Genomic DNA, 15,431 nt, shown 5'->3' with positions numbered 1-15,431 from the left:
TTAATTTGATTTTTTAAATAAACGATTTCACCGATTTACACGCGTTTTCCCTTGACCAAATTTTGACCGTATCACCCTTTACACAGATAAAAATTCTGAATTTTAATAGTGATGTAAACATTCATTCACGTAAACTTGTATTTCATTTCACGCAACCGAGCAACTTGTAAACAATGTTGTTTACAAAGATGGGCTTTTGTATACAATATTTGCTACATTGCATGAAATGTGTCAGAACTTTACATGATATATATAGTAAACGTACATGATATGTGACGCTCCATTTATGTGCACCATATTGAACAGAAATTTACACTACTTTTTCGAACTGTGTAGGTTATCTGAGGCCACGCCCACCATAAGTATATGTGCCTGCTTTCAGGACCGCTCATTATTGTAATATAGGAATGTATGTATAACTGCTTGTACACTCAATTAAGTTCCCTCAAATTGACACTGGAGTAAGGGTAAAACTTGTCTGAAATCATATCGCCATAAAATTTTCTGAGACTTAAAATACTTTCATCATAGAAAATTGAACCGAGACCCTCAGAACAGGCAATAGAGACCTCTAATTTAAGCAAGAATATGAATCTCCTAGCTTCATATGTGATCAGATATTAAAAGTACGGCTAAGGCCAAAGAGCAGCCATTCCACAGCAAAACAATATTGTGGTTATCAGAATTTTGTAAAAAATGAAAGTTTTGTTTCTTATCGCAAAATATTAGACCAGTATTTTTATGTTGTCATTAGGGTTACCATTTTCATTTGATACATTGATCTTTAAAATTGACTCAGTGGTTCAAAAGTTATAATTTTTTGAAAAAAATCATTTTTGAAAAAAAAATATTTTTTTGGGCCACCCTAACATGGAAACGGTCACCTAATGACAGAATAAAATAATACCAGTCTATTTTTTTACGATAAAGAACAAAACTATAAATTTTTACAATATTCTGACAACGTTTTGCTATCGAATGGCTAGGAGATCATGCATTTTTTTAGATGATCAAAGAACAGCCCTGAAGGTCCCGGAATTTTCTTGAAGTTCTCGGAACTTTCTTGGCGATCTCTAAACTTTCGTGAATTTCTATGGATTTCCAAGTTCTCTGATTTTTCTTGAAATTTTCTCGACCTTTTTTTTTGGGAAATTTTAGAAAGTTCTAAAGGGGTTTAGAACTTTCTAAAATTTCCTAAAAAATTCCTAAAGCTCATGCAACTGCATTGAAGTACATTCGAAGTTTTCGAAACTACCCGGAAGCTCAAAAGCAGTTCCACGCCAAATGAGGAATCGAAAAATCTCGACCTTATCCGATATGCATATAACTTTGAATAATTGTGTGTTAAGGCCAATCATACACATTTTTTGTAAAAAAAATCAGCCATTTTGGATTTTGCATTTTTTTTATCAAAATGGCGTTTTTGTAAATTTACTATAAAAAAATGTCCACATTTTTTACCCAAATAGTCTTTATTTTTGTCTACAACTTGTCTCACCCGTCATTTCGATCAGAAGTGACACTTTTCGTGCTACAATTCAGGCATAACATTTGATAACGACACAAAACCATTTGTAAACAAACTTTCTGAGACCCTTTACACGCAAACCAAAGTACGCTCACGCAAACCAACAAAATCATCGAAAGTGGTATTGGTTTGCATGGGTGTAGTTTGGTTCGCGTGTAAAGGGCCTTAGAAAGTTTGTTTACAAATGCTTTTGTGCCGTTATCAAATGTTATGCCTGAATTGTAGCACGAAAGTATCACTTCTGATCGAAATGACGGATGAGACAAAGTTGTAGACAAAAATTAAGACTATTTGGGTAAAAAAAATGTGGACATTTTTTTGATAGTAGTTTTGAATAAACATTAAAAAAGAAAGTGTTAAAACTCAAATATATAAAAAAAAGTATATCTTCATTAAAAACTGAAGGTCATGAAAAATACGAACTTTTTAAATACTTGAAATCACGAAAACTTTAAAATTGAAAAAAAACGTTGACCAGAACTTTTGGTCAAACTTTTAAACTTTTTGCTAGTAGTAGTTTTGTAAATATTTTTGAGATATTTGAGTTTTTAACACTTTTTTGAATTTTTAGTCAAAATTCATAACAAAAACCGTGCAATTTGTTTCTGCCTTTGGCCTGGAACTGCTCTCAAGGTACTTCCCTTGAAATCCTGCAATTTCCCTGAACTCTTCTAGACTTTCCTTAAGTCCTCTTAATTTAGCTAACCAGTGTTGGCAAAATCATCAATCAAATTATATTTTCCGCTCTCATACGCTCTCAATATCACGCGTTATATTGGAACGAAATATTACGCTTGATATTGATTTGACAAGCTACTTTGATATTGCGAGACTATTTACAACTTGCAAAAATCAAGCGGAGAGTTGACTGGACACAAAAATCATTCCGTTGCACATCGTTTTCTTAGAAAGAGAAAATATAGTATGATATCTCTTTTTACTGTTCAACCATGGCAGACACGAAGTGACTGCTGCCAGCCGTTATGGAAGTTTCGGTTGCGTTCGGGTTTAAAGAAGAAATCATTAAACTCAATATCACCACAGTTTGTTAAAAATTTGCAGCTGGCGAGTTTCGTCAGTTTGATATCTCAAGCTGCGTTATCACAGCTTGCAAAATCAACCGCAGATTTGATTTTTTGATATTTTCCTAACACTGTAGCTAACAATCATCCCTGAAAGTCTCTAAAAGTTTCCGGAAATTCTTGAAACTCCTGAAGTTTGAATGATTTCCCTGAGGCTCGCGAAACTTCTTATAAATTCTTATTATTTCCAGTAACCTTTGGTACTGCCCTGAACAAAATTGAACTGTTCTAAAATCCACATTAGCATAAATAAAGAGGGGCTAAAGGGGGCCTGGCCTCCCTCAGACCTAAAGCTGGCCAATTTTAGTGAATTTAATAAACTGTGCTGTGGCTTTGAATTTCTTAATTAATTCCTCATTATCTCATAATAAAAGATTTTTCAAATATCTGGTTTTTGAAAAATGTAGCTTCAAATTTTTTCCAGACCATTTTTCGACATTTTAGGTTTGAAAACTTTCAACATCACGAAATAAAAAGCATGACATTGAAGCCAGAGATTTTTCCAAACCTCAGAAAATGTGTGATAAGTCTTACAATCACAGATCGAGAGATCACAGGCAAGGGAAAAAATAGAATTTTTTTAATATGGACAAATTTTGAAGATAGTGGACTCTAGATCACGGAGTTGAAAAAAAAAATTAAAATATTAGCGATTCGTTCAACACCAATTAACCACTGCATTCGAGCAGTTAGAATGGCGTGTGTGTGTGTGTGTGTCATCCTCTATCCCTCAACCAGCCGGGGGCGTTGGACAAGTAGAACTGCGAATAATTTAATCAAATCTCATGCTCCGTAATGGTGCCCTTTATGTTGTGAAGACTAGTACTCCAAAAAGGGTAACTTTTGAGGCAAGACAGGGTGTCCTCAACAAGATAAGCGAACAGGATGCACTAGATGTCCACAACAGGTACAGCAAAACATCACATAGACGCCCTTATTCACACTAACTACTCAGGGGATAGAAGGTCAAGAAGAGCCACCGCCGCCAACTAAAGCTTGAACCGGGTACCTGGGACTCCCACGATATACCCGCGGCAATGGTCAGCAGACGATGCCCTGTGCGTATTTAGTATGTAATATGTTTTATTTGGATACACAAAATGTTTGAAGCCATGCGTCATCTAAACCATAATTTGCATCACCACAAATACACTTGTCAACAATCTTCAACTGGAACGTGCTCATCAAATCACTTCACCCGGGAGCGCATTCCCGATGCTTCCACGCATATTTTTCTCTCCACTCCAACCACACAACAACCAAATATCACTTTTCTTTTTCAAGACACTCCGTGCACAAAAGCAATGCACATCGCAAAACCCTAAAGCTGGGTTTAGATAGGGCAAGTCAATTGATCAAGTCAGTTGAATTCAACTGACTTGAACGTGAATTGAACGTGTAAACCATGCCATTCAACTGACTTGATCAACTCACTTGAATTGAAAAAAGTTGAACCAGGCTCAACTTTTCAAGCCAATTGAATTCAACTGAGTTGATCATTTGACTTGCCCTATCTAAACCCAGCTTAACAATAGATCAGCGCCGTGCTCATCACCGCGTAAATAAAAAGAAATTAAAATTTTCACTCGCGATGCCACAAATTTTTGGTCCGGGAGAAACAATAAAACCACGCAGCGCCAAATCTTCTGATGCTTGCAATTTTGCAAACATGATGAATCATGTTTTCTTTCTTGATTCTAAAACTTCTCGGAAAGCGAGAAAACCACCACTCACACACGTATAACCGTCCGGGAGGCAGAGTGCCAGCGCTAATCCGGCAAATGCAGCCGAAAACTATGAAAGAGAATGCACGCACAAAACAGAGAGCAAATTTAGATACAACCGTATCCAAAGGCGTTCAAAACCATTCGAGCAGTTAGAATAGCGTGACTCCGAAATAAAACAATATTTTTAGATTTTTTCTTCAAGAATCACGAGAAAGCAGCTAAAATTTGTGGGTTTCTACAAATATAGAAATTTGTTGGTTCAATTTAGTGAAATCGCTTGTGAACTGCTTGACAAAATTGTCCATTGGACACTCAACGTTCCCGTCTATTTGCAACTCTTCTTGTCAGACTTTACAAGCTGATTATTAATTAATCTTTCACACATTTGTTACACATAAGATTTTTTAGATGCAAAATCTTTATTCTCAACATTGATCATTAATGGTTACTTTAGTGACTTAAATTTAATAAATATGTAGTGACTTTAGTGCCTTTTCGGGGGAAAAAATAAACTTAGATAAACCTTCATGAAGAGCTTTGTGTGTTGGTTTATTTCCTTTGAATTCCGTTTTAATTGCTTATCTTTTGACAGATACACGTATTTCGTCTACTACTTGACACTGAGGAAGTCTGCAAGTAGTAGACGAAATACGCGTATCTGTCAAAAGATAAGCAATTATAACGGAATTTAAAGGAAATAAACCAACACACTCAAAGCTCTTCATAAAAGGGATTCCGTTAAGAGGTTCGTCAAATTTCAAAGATTAAACCTTCAAATTTATTATGAAAATTAGATGACATTTAAACCATGTTTAGATTAGAGAGCTGTAAAGTATGATATTTTCGGTTTTCGTAATAGAAGAATAATGTATCACAATCGTTCTGGTATCTTAAAAGCAGCTCGTAGTTTTAACATGACATTGGAGTCACCGAAAATTAATTAATTAAAATTAAATTAATCTAAAACAATTACAGTGGAGTCGCTTTTTACGCGGTTTTTTTACGCGGTTTTTGTTTACGCGGATTTCGGAATTTACGCGGTTTTTTTACGCGGATTTTGTTTTTTTTTTTACGCGGATTTCAGAATTAACGCGGTATATCGTTATACACTAGAGTCGCTTTTTACGCGGTTTTTTTTTTACACGGTCTTTTTTTACGTGGATTTCGGAATTTACGCGGTTTTTTTTACGCGGATCCCGGAATTTACGCGGTTTTTTTACGCGGTTTTTTTTACGCGGTTTTTTTAACGCGGGACGTATCACCCGCGTAAAAAGCGACTCCAGTGTACCTTTAATTAAAAAATTTATTTTAATATAAAACCAACTGGAAAAATAACCAAAGGATGACACATTTTTAAGTTTCATTTCACAAACTTAAAATAAGTTTGAGTAGAAACAAAATTCCTAATAAAAAAAAACTTGTACAATAATAATAAAAAAACTATCATTTAAGTGGCCGTATGCTAAGGTTTATTGATTTTCTCGATTCTACTATCGAATTTCTGGTTACTTTTCAACCTCCCGATTATTTCCTGCTTTGCTAGCCAACCTGATTGCAAGAGTTTTCTGGAAGGAATTTCAATAGTGTTCTACAGCAACTTTTATGAGTAAAATTTAAAGGAAATTTCGGAGAGAGTTATCTGATTATTGTGGAGAACCCTGGAAGTAACCTTTGAAGGCATGCTGTGGTGTTTCTAGATATATCCGGTGAACATTTTCAAGACCCCCAATCCTAGATCCATAGGCCAACAATAAAGCAATTTCTCCTAGTAAGCGGAGCAAACTTATAAAGCAAAAATATAAATTACGACATTTCTAGCCTGTGAGTAGACGGTTCTGACGAAACAACTGACGAACATCATGGAAAAAAAAACTCGTGAAAAGCTTTACAGATTTGAAGATCTGCTATCTTCTTTTTTATATAGGGGAAATGGATGTAATGTCGGCCTAAATACTCCTAGTTTGGGCCCATACATAAATTCAGACTAAATTTTCAATAGCAACCAAAAATATCAATTAGTACCGTCCCAATGACGCGTTCATCTAGATAAAATTGATAAATAGCAGATGTTTAACAATGGGCCCAATCTTAGATCCATAGGTCAACATTAGAACCATTTCCCCTATATCTTTATTAATGAGACTTTCAGCCCAGGGCTGGTTCGTCTCCGAATTGGAATAATCAATCCAACATATATTCATCATCAACTTGAATTACATCCCTCAATCTTCGTACCGAAAGAGCAACTGCAACTTTCATTGAATGCGATATATGCCTCCTGGTAGTAGTTGTTAGTAAAAATTCGAATGTATGGTCAGTACGATCAACATTTATAGCAAGCCCAGAAATGGATGTCCGTCCCCCATGTCCCTTCCGATACGATGCAGCTCCTTGCAAACGAAGCACATGACATCACCAGTCGTCGATCGGGGTGAAATTGTATTGCAATGGAAACCGGTATCCAACAGCAACACCCCATAAGGAAAAAAAGGGGAAATCCAAGTGGCACGGAACCCTCCCGCCTGGGGGAATGGAGCATATCGACAAGCGGCCCGGTAGGACAAATAGTTTATGAATTCTATTGACATACTTTGGGGCCGAAACGGGTTGAGGAAGAAATCGATGTGAAAATGAAATGTCTGCAACTTTTATGTTGTGTCTGCCGAGTTGGTTCCAGTTGAGAAACTGGAAAAATTGGTTCTCTTCACGCAAACTTGAAAGTACCCATTGATGAGTAAAATTACACCCATTTTGAAGTTAGTTAGTTTTCTATAATTAAGAGACAAATCCATTTTGAAGAAAAGTGGCTTAACTCATTAGAATGGGTAAAAGTTTTTTACCCATTTTATCGGTATCATTATTACTCATTCAATGGGAAACTGTTACTCATTATTGGAATTTAGTAGGTAACAGCCACTATTCTTCAAAATGGGTGAAATTTTACTCATCGATGAGTACTTTCAGGTTAGCGTTTTTGTTCAACCGACGACGTCTGTCTACCGAGCTCGACGAGACTCTTCACCGATAGGTTTGTGTAAATGTGGTGATAGAGCTTTGAACGTGAATGAAATCGAGAATCACAACTACGGCGACTAGGTTGACATCACCAATATAATGGCGCAGAGGCTTGAGGAGCAAACGGAGACGAAAGGTAAACAACAAACTAAAATATGTGATAATTGCACTGGTGTGATTCAATCATTGGCAAATCAGGATTGGTTTATTATATTGCTTCGCTTGATAGCGATAAGAGCGCAAGGTTTGATTGAGTATAATAAAACAAATTCAGCTATAAAAGAATTTCAAGAATTTCCCGTGCGGCTTTGTGTTTTTAGGAGAATTTGTTTACATTAATTTTTATGACTCCAGCAAACATTAAATTAACGAAAATTGCGAACAGCGGTTGAATTTGCTCCGAGAAATAATTACACCCACCGTCGTGCGGGTTTTGCGTAACGAAAGCGAAATCTCTCAGACAGACATCGCTAATGCTACTCTGTCGGCCAAATTAAAGCACATATGGTGGAACTGAGATTGCAGCAGAACTGCGAACAACTGGGGGTGGGTGGTTGGTAAATAGTAAAAAAAAAATTGATTGTCGTTATCTTTTAGCGGAGGAGAAGATTACCGATGCATCATCTTTGGCTGTTGAGTCAAATCCAAGATGTTCATTTCAATAGGGCCTATGCAAGTTACGATTTTATTAAGAGACTGGCATCTTAAGTCAAATTGCGGCAATCTCTACCACAGATAATAGACAAACTTCGCACAAAAGTAGACAGAAAATTTGATCTTATCAAGCCCAAATAAACTACTCAAACCCATTACGGTCAGCTGTAGAAATCATAATTTGGTTTCATTTTCAAATTTTGTTTGATACTCGCGCATGCCGCTCAGCAGCTGCACCCATGTTGATTGGTTGAACACTATTGGCATTGTTTTGACGGGTGGAATCGTGCATGAATGGGAAACACCAAAGCAAAGGCGAATACAATGAGCCTGCGCGTGCGCGCACGCTTACACACGTCGACACTGTCGGGAAAGTGGCCGATTAGCCTATATTAGCACCCCTGGGCAAACGCGGTAGGTGGTAGGAACCGGCTGACTACTTATTATTAGGGCATCAACTTTCGCTGGTGCGCTAGAGTCAGAAAGTCTAGCACAGACGTCATACTACCTATAAGGGTTTGGTTGTCTTTCTTACTAGTTTAACCTCAGAGGGGTTTTAACCAAATTTATGATCCAAGTCCAAGTCACATGGCCGAAACCATTCAATCGAAGATTTCATTTTGAAGGGTAATTGAGTGCCATACTGCCGCATAACTGTCCCATGTTCTACGGAAGTTCCATAGAAGTGACAGCTGTGAACTTAATTATGTTTAATCTAGTTCCTGAGATAAGGTCAAAACGGGGAACACTGGCCATCCCACCCAAAAACCCTGTATGCAAGAAAGGCACATACCACTTGATGGGTGAATTGATTTTGAGTTTTTTTTAAATAACCAATCGAGATGATTAATTATAGCAGCCGAATACAAAAGTGGAAGCTAACTGTGTTTAATGAAAATAATCCGAAATTGGTTTCGGAAATGATGATTGAACAATTATAGCCCTTTGAAAGCGATACAGGAAGTATAATTGCACCAGAAAATGGTTAAACCAGTACGGCTGGTTGTTTGTTTTTTATAGATGAGATTAGTTCAGTAATGAAGCAACTCAATTATCTTTTGTAGGGCTCAATTTCAGGTTTTTTGATGCTTGAACCTAGACAACGACAAAGACCAGATTGAATCGTAAAGAAGTAAAAATAAACAGTTTTTTTTTCTGGCATTAGTATTAATTGATACTTTCAGCCGTAGGCTGATTTCTAATCTAATCCAATATAATCTCAGCCATTTCTTTAAAGAATCCTGGAAAACATGCGCAGCATGTGCCGCAAATAGAAACTATCTAAAACACGCTCCACTCTTTGAGATCAAGGGAAGTGAAGAAAGTGTGGACATCCCGGACCAAAAGCTTTCAGTATAGAAGTTTAGTAATGTAACGTTATCGAAGCTCATAGAAGAAGTTTTTAGAAAAAGTCTGCAATAGAAGGTTCCAGAAGAAACTCCCAAAAATAGGAGTTAGCAAGGTTTGCAATAGTTCTCGAAGGCAGCAATCTACTATATAGTCAAGTATTTATGTTTAAGTTAGCAATTACTCTTGATAAATTGTTGCAGCATCTACGATTCGAGAAAGCATAAGCAGGATTTTGAATATTTCAATTGTTCAAGTTTAGTACATTTGATGCTAAATTGCAAATGATTTACATAGCTCGAAGTGCTCTACACCTTTATAAATCGGTTTCGTTCCAGTAGAGTTTAATTTTAAGGGATTACCCTAATGTACACTTAGCCTACAAAAAAGGCATGTTTAGAAGATTTCAATTTGATATTTTGATAGCCTACCTAACTAATGAACAGGAATTTCTGGTCAGTACTATTTATACGTACAGAGAGCAAATGATGCAATTTGCTATTGCTTCTACATTTGAAATGCGTTCAATGGTTGAATCTCAGTTAGTGTTAGTGTTTTGGTGTCCGCGTTAGGAATTCGCTATCGGCAAATTTGGCCACATTCGATAGTCAGAACGTGCAAGCGAGTTTGATCAGTAGAGATCGGCTGTACAAGTTCAAACTATGTCTGATTTCGGCTTATCAGTCTAATACGCTTATTTAGAACGACACGTTTATTATTCGTCCCAACGTTTCAGAACTTGTTGGTGCATTCTTCACGGGAAACCGGTTGGAAGTGGATTTATTATTTAGAGTGATTTTACTTAGTATAAAATGGTTACGGAATGGGTACGGATCCGATTTCAGATTCAGATTCAGATTCAGCAAATCAAATCTAGTAGTGATTTTTTGTTAGCTCGATGGCCTAGGAGCGACCGTTATTGCCTACTGAGGTAGAAGGTTCGTAAAAAATTGCTGCGAATAGAACTCGGTCGCGAGCAAACAAAATACCTATTCATGTTAAAACTATGTCCAATATAAAATCGATTCAGGTTCGAAAACATGGAAAACTATTTCCGAGCAGGCAATATTTTCATTTGACAGTTTGCGGTGACATAATATGCTCGGTAACCACCAAGCCCATTAATAACACGATAAGGGCTCTTTTTGCAATATAAGGCTGATATATGGCTTTCAATTATTATGTTAGCACTTATGTATGTTGTTTATATTAGGACTTTTTTGCATTTTGCAAACTTGATGGATACTTGGGGTGACCGAGTTCAGACCATACCTGATTTTACAAATCGGCAACAAAAGTCAAACGAAATTTCGGTAGCAAAAATTTAAAAAATCGACGAATGGAACTATGAGAATCGATCTTCCGAGTTTCGATTCAAAATCGCCCGTTCCTAGTCGCAAAGCAAAGCATTAACCATAGGGAATAATTTTATTTATTTATTCATTTGGTCAAGCCAGTGTAGACTACATACAATGATTATTACAATGTTTACTTACATACTATGCATTAATTCTATTCTGTTTTAGCTTAGTTTTTATTTGCTGCTTGGACATAGTAATGTCAATAGTTCCGCAATGCAAATTATACAGGCGCATCATTCCATTGATTGGGCTATTTTTTGTATAGTTTGTTCTGTACAATTTTTTAGAAAATAAATTCCGTGTTCTAAGGTGTCGACAAGGTGTGTAAAAGTTTAATTGTGCGAGAATTTCTGCCGAATCTATGCGCATTGAAATAATATCGTTGATGAAGAAAAGCATTGCAAATTGGCGACGCTCCTTAAGTGTTTGTATATTGATGAGCATGCAGCGCGCTTCATAAAATGGTAATGGAAATGCAGTCCAATTCAATTTACGTAAAGCATATAAAAGGAATTGTTTTTGGACAGATTCTATGCATTCTTCGTGTATGGAAATGTATGGATTCCATACTAGGTGGCAGTATTCCAAAATTGGCCTTACATAGGTGGTATATAATAGCTTAATAGTGTGGGGGCGACCCCGGGGTAGTGGTTAGCATCCATACCTCTCACGCCAAAGTCACGAGCTCAAATCTCACCCCGGACAAGTCACGAATGACCCAAGAACGTTAAAGTGACTATATAAAAAAAAAGCTTAATAGTGTATGGGTCTTCGAAATTATGACTGAACCTTTTAATGAAGCATAGCATTCTGTTTGCTTTACTAATGATAAGCATGATAGTATTATAATGTTCTATAAAAGTTAGTTTGGAGTCTAGGATTACACCTAGATCTCTTACAATTTTGCATTTTTCTACTATTTGGCTGCCTAATGATATTTCAATATGCAGTGTTTCAATTTTTCTGCTAAATGCTATTGCGGTACATTTTGTTTACGTTCAGTTGAAGAAAACTTTTACTACATCAGGTGTGGAATATATTGATTTCATTTTGGAATTCTTCTGCATCGCTAGAATTACTTATTTCCATGAAGACCTTCATGTCGTCTGTATATACAAGCAGTTTTATTTTTTTAAGTATGTAGGAAATGTCGTTTATGTACAAAATAAAAAGAAGTCGGCCTAAATGAGAACCCGGGGGTACCCAAAAGTCCAGGCTCCATTCTTATTTTCTGCAATTTGAGGATTAATAATGATATGTCCGAACCCAACCTACTAACAAAAAATAACCTTCCTGTGACAATCGACGTGCATCGATTGCTATTCATTGACGGCAATCGAATACCAGGCAGCTGACTCCACGCCTCGAGCCTAGATATCGAACCCATCATCATCAAATGAGAATAAGAGGAAGTTGTTAGGGATATCTGATAAAGAAAATGTGTCTTCACTCCGTTATATATACTAACGTAAATATTAATTTTTCAGTGTCTTGGCGTGTTAATGGCTGTCGACAGAAGCAGACCACTCACGATGTGTGTCACGCGAGCGTCTGTTTACTCGGTAGCAACCATTGTGTGGTCCTCCTCATTGTTCTTCATCATCTGTTCTTTCGGTCGATTCGTCGTTGACTTTGGAAAGCAACCGTTTCGTGATGAGTGTGCGAATGATGACCACGTTTTGCGTCCATTGCTGCAATGTGGAAGCGATCTGCCTCCCGTTGGCGATACTGCCATACAATGAAACCACTGATGGAGGAGGCTTATTGGATAGCGGAAGTGTTTATTGTGCCGTACCTTTTTGACTATAGTTTTCCGATGTTGTGTATAGTAAACAAGAATCCTTGGCTTTGCAAAGTTAATTCGATTGAGCCTTATCAAATAAATTGATGAACAAAAAAAAATATTAATCTTTCAGTACTTTTCTTCAAAATTTTAGATTAATAACAATCTTCGTGATGCAAGATTTGGAGTATTTTAAGGGTTATAACAAATTACAGATCAATCTGAAGAATCTTGCGGAATTTTTAGTAAAATTTAAAATTATTCAAAGTGTTGATTTCAAACGAGAAGAATTCCCACATAAATTTCGAAGGAGAAGTTCTGAGCAGAATTCCAGAATTATTCTGACGTGAAGTCCTTAAAATTGTTAGATGATTTGGAGGGATTTATGTGGAAAAGAATACAAGTTCTAAATTAAACTTTAAATTAATTTAAATTAAATGTCAAAAATGTCAAAAAAAGTTGTAAAATAAAAAGAACTTCAAGAAAAATTCCTACGTAATTCTGAGGAGATTTGTATGGGGATGATGAGAAAAATGACAGATGAATTTTAAAAAGATTTCAAAGATAATTAAGATGAGAATTCAACAAGAAACAGAGTTCTAAGAGTGTTCTGGGGATAATTTCAAGCCTAGTGCGAAAGATTCATCACAGATGCTGATATTAAGAAAAAAAATATTTAAAATACTCCAAGGGGTTTCTAAATAAAATTTTGAAAGTTTTCTGCTGCTTTGAATATAGTGAATAGAAAATTTTGAAAAGAATTTCAAAGGAACCAAAGTCTCCCAATAGGTTCATGGGGATTTTAAGAAGGATTCCAATAAAATTTTTAGAAGGGGTTTCAAGGAAATTCCAAAAAGAATTTAGTGATAATTATTACGCGGAGTGTTTTTTGGTTAATTTCAGAAAAATTCCATGATTACTCAGAGCAGAATTCCAATTTAATTCAGGAATTCAGATCATGACAATTTTGAATAACGGAAAATTAAAATCCCGGAAAAGAATAGTCCAGGTTCGGTTTTTACAAATATTTGTTTCCAAAGTCCCAACATCTTCAATATTTTCTGTAAAGCCCATGCACTTTACATCTGAAATTGAAACGACAAAAATCAATTTGAATATTGCTGATTGGATTATTATTGATCGGAAAGATATGGTTCCAATCTTCCGTTGATTGCGATTGCCACTTCGATAGGTTTTGTAAACTCTCAAACCCATCATGCGCATTTTTCATTTTTCTAAAAAATTAAACAAATGGTTAAAATCCATCCCATAAAATTGTTCTTGAAAAATAAGTATGAATTAAATAAGCAAGCGCATGGGCCAATTCTAACTTCCACTTCTAACTCACTCTGCACGCTTTTGTCTATTTCGATTTTTTTTAAACAAACAATTTACTAAGTTGATATTAGATTCAAATCGTGAATTGGTGATTAGATCACAAAATTTAGGTACAGGCAAATTTTGACAATAATTTTAGGATAGTTAATTTTAAAGATCTACACACTTAGAAATCTCGCGTAACATTTGAAAAGGGCCTATGATCAAAATGTAAACAAACCGATTTTTGATACCATTCTGTAGCACTGGTAATTAGCTACCAGTCGTATAGGAATGTTCCGCATTATCGATAAAAATCATTAAAAATAACTTGATTTTAAAAACGGCCGATCCACGAAATTTTTCCAATCATTCATGCTAAAACGGCCTAACCTCGGGCCTAACATATATTTTTTTTTCGTTCGATGAGGTTCCATTCATAAGCCTAGCGACGTAGAAGGGCCGATGATTGAAAAATTTCAAATCAAAGCTAGGCCCTACTGCTTGAGGCAGGGCCGATGATTTATTTGACGTTAAGAAAAGGCTTAGCAAAGGGCCTATAATTTATGATGACAAGCACAACGGCTTAACAAAAAGGGCCTAACCATTTAAGGATTCACAAAAAGGCTTATTACTGTGATATTAAATTTTTATCGATTTTCATGTATTTTTGAAAACGTTTCGCATGTTTTGGATGTTGTGTACTGAGATATAGTTACTATAGTTATTGTGAACAATATAAATGCCTAAAATACTTCAATTTATTTATATAGGAATTAAATACTGGCGGAAAAATTTACAATTCATTTTCTGGATTGTTTACATTTTGGACATAGGCCCTTTTCAAATGTTACGCGAGAAATAACTAATTTTACACGTGATGGAATCCATTTTTGACATAAAAGATGAGACGTAAACAAACATGCCATGTAATATTAAGTGCTCCGTGACTGAAAAGTTCGTTGCTCGATGAAAAGTACGTTTGATTGAGCTATATTTTGCGTCTGTTATGACTCAAATTTATGTCAAAATGGACGCTCGTATATGTCACTCTCAGAGCACCTAAATTTACATGATTTTTTCTAAGTGTGTAGGATAGAGATGAAGCGATACGTTTAGCTAATTGTGGATCTATGTTAGGCAGGAGTATTTTAATAAATAAAAAAATCATTCTCTTTTTTGTACTCCGTTCCTCCCAAGAATAGAAAACATAGAAACAAAATCATAACGCTGGAACTTAGACAACTTTTCTAGATCACAGTCTAAGAAAAAATCTCATTATTATGGACCAAGGAAAATTATCCCAGAAGGAATGATCACGGACATAAAACAAAATTAAAATGCATCAAGGACTTAAAAATCTTGTTCGTGAAAAATTAGTTATTTAGGGATACATTTTAGAGTTTTGGACTATATTTTTTATTGCTGGGACTTTAAAATTCGAGACATCTAAGACAAACAAATTGCTCGGCCTGAAATAATTTTCTATATTTTGAACATATAGAATGTAAGTTCACAGTCCTTAAACAATGTTAATGCTTCTGAAAAATAGAAAACATTTTATTATCATGGACATATTTTTTTTTTTCTAAAATGGGGCCTAGACATTTGTTTCCG

At 35.7% G+C, this 15,431-nt stretch overlaps 1 protein-coding gene across 1 annotated transcript in view; it reads right to left on the bottom strand.

Annotated features, from left to right (window-relative positions):
- Window positions 1–15,431, bottom strand: part of Tdh (L-threonine dehydrogenase) — a 470,436-nt gene that overhangs the window by 416,296 nt on the left and 38,709 nt on the right. The window lies entirely within an intron of this gene.

This window comes from Ochlerotatus camptorhynchus, unplaced genomic scaffold (genome assembly GCF_037179485.1).
Source record: "Ochlerotatus camptorhynchus isolate MF236.1 unplaced genomic scaffold, CSIRO-AGI_Acam_v1.1 ptg000277l, whole genome shotgun sequence".
NCBI lineage: Eukaryota > Metazoa > Arthropoda > Insecta > Diptera > Culicidae > Ochlerotatus > Ochlerotatus camptorhynchus.
This window is presented reverse-complemented; position numbering and strand designations above follow the sequence as displayed.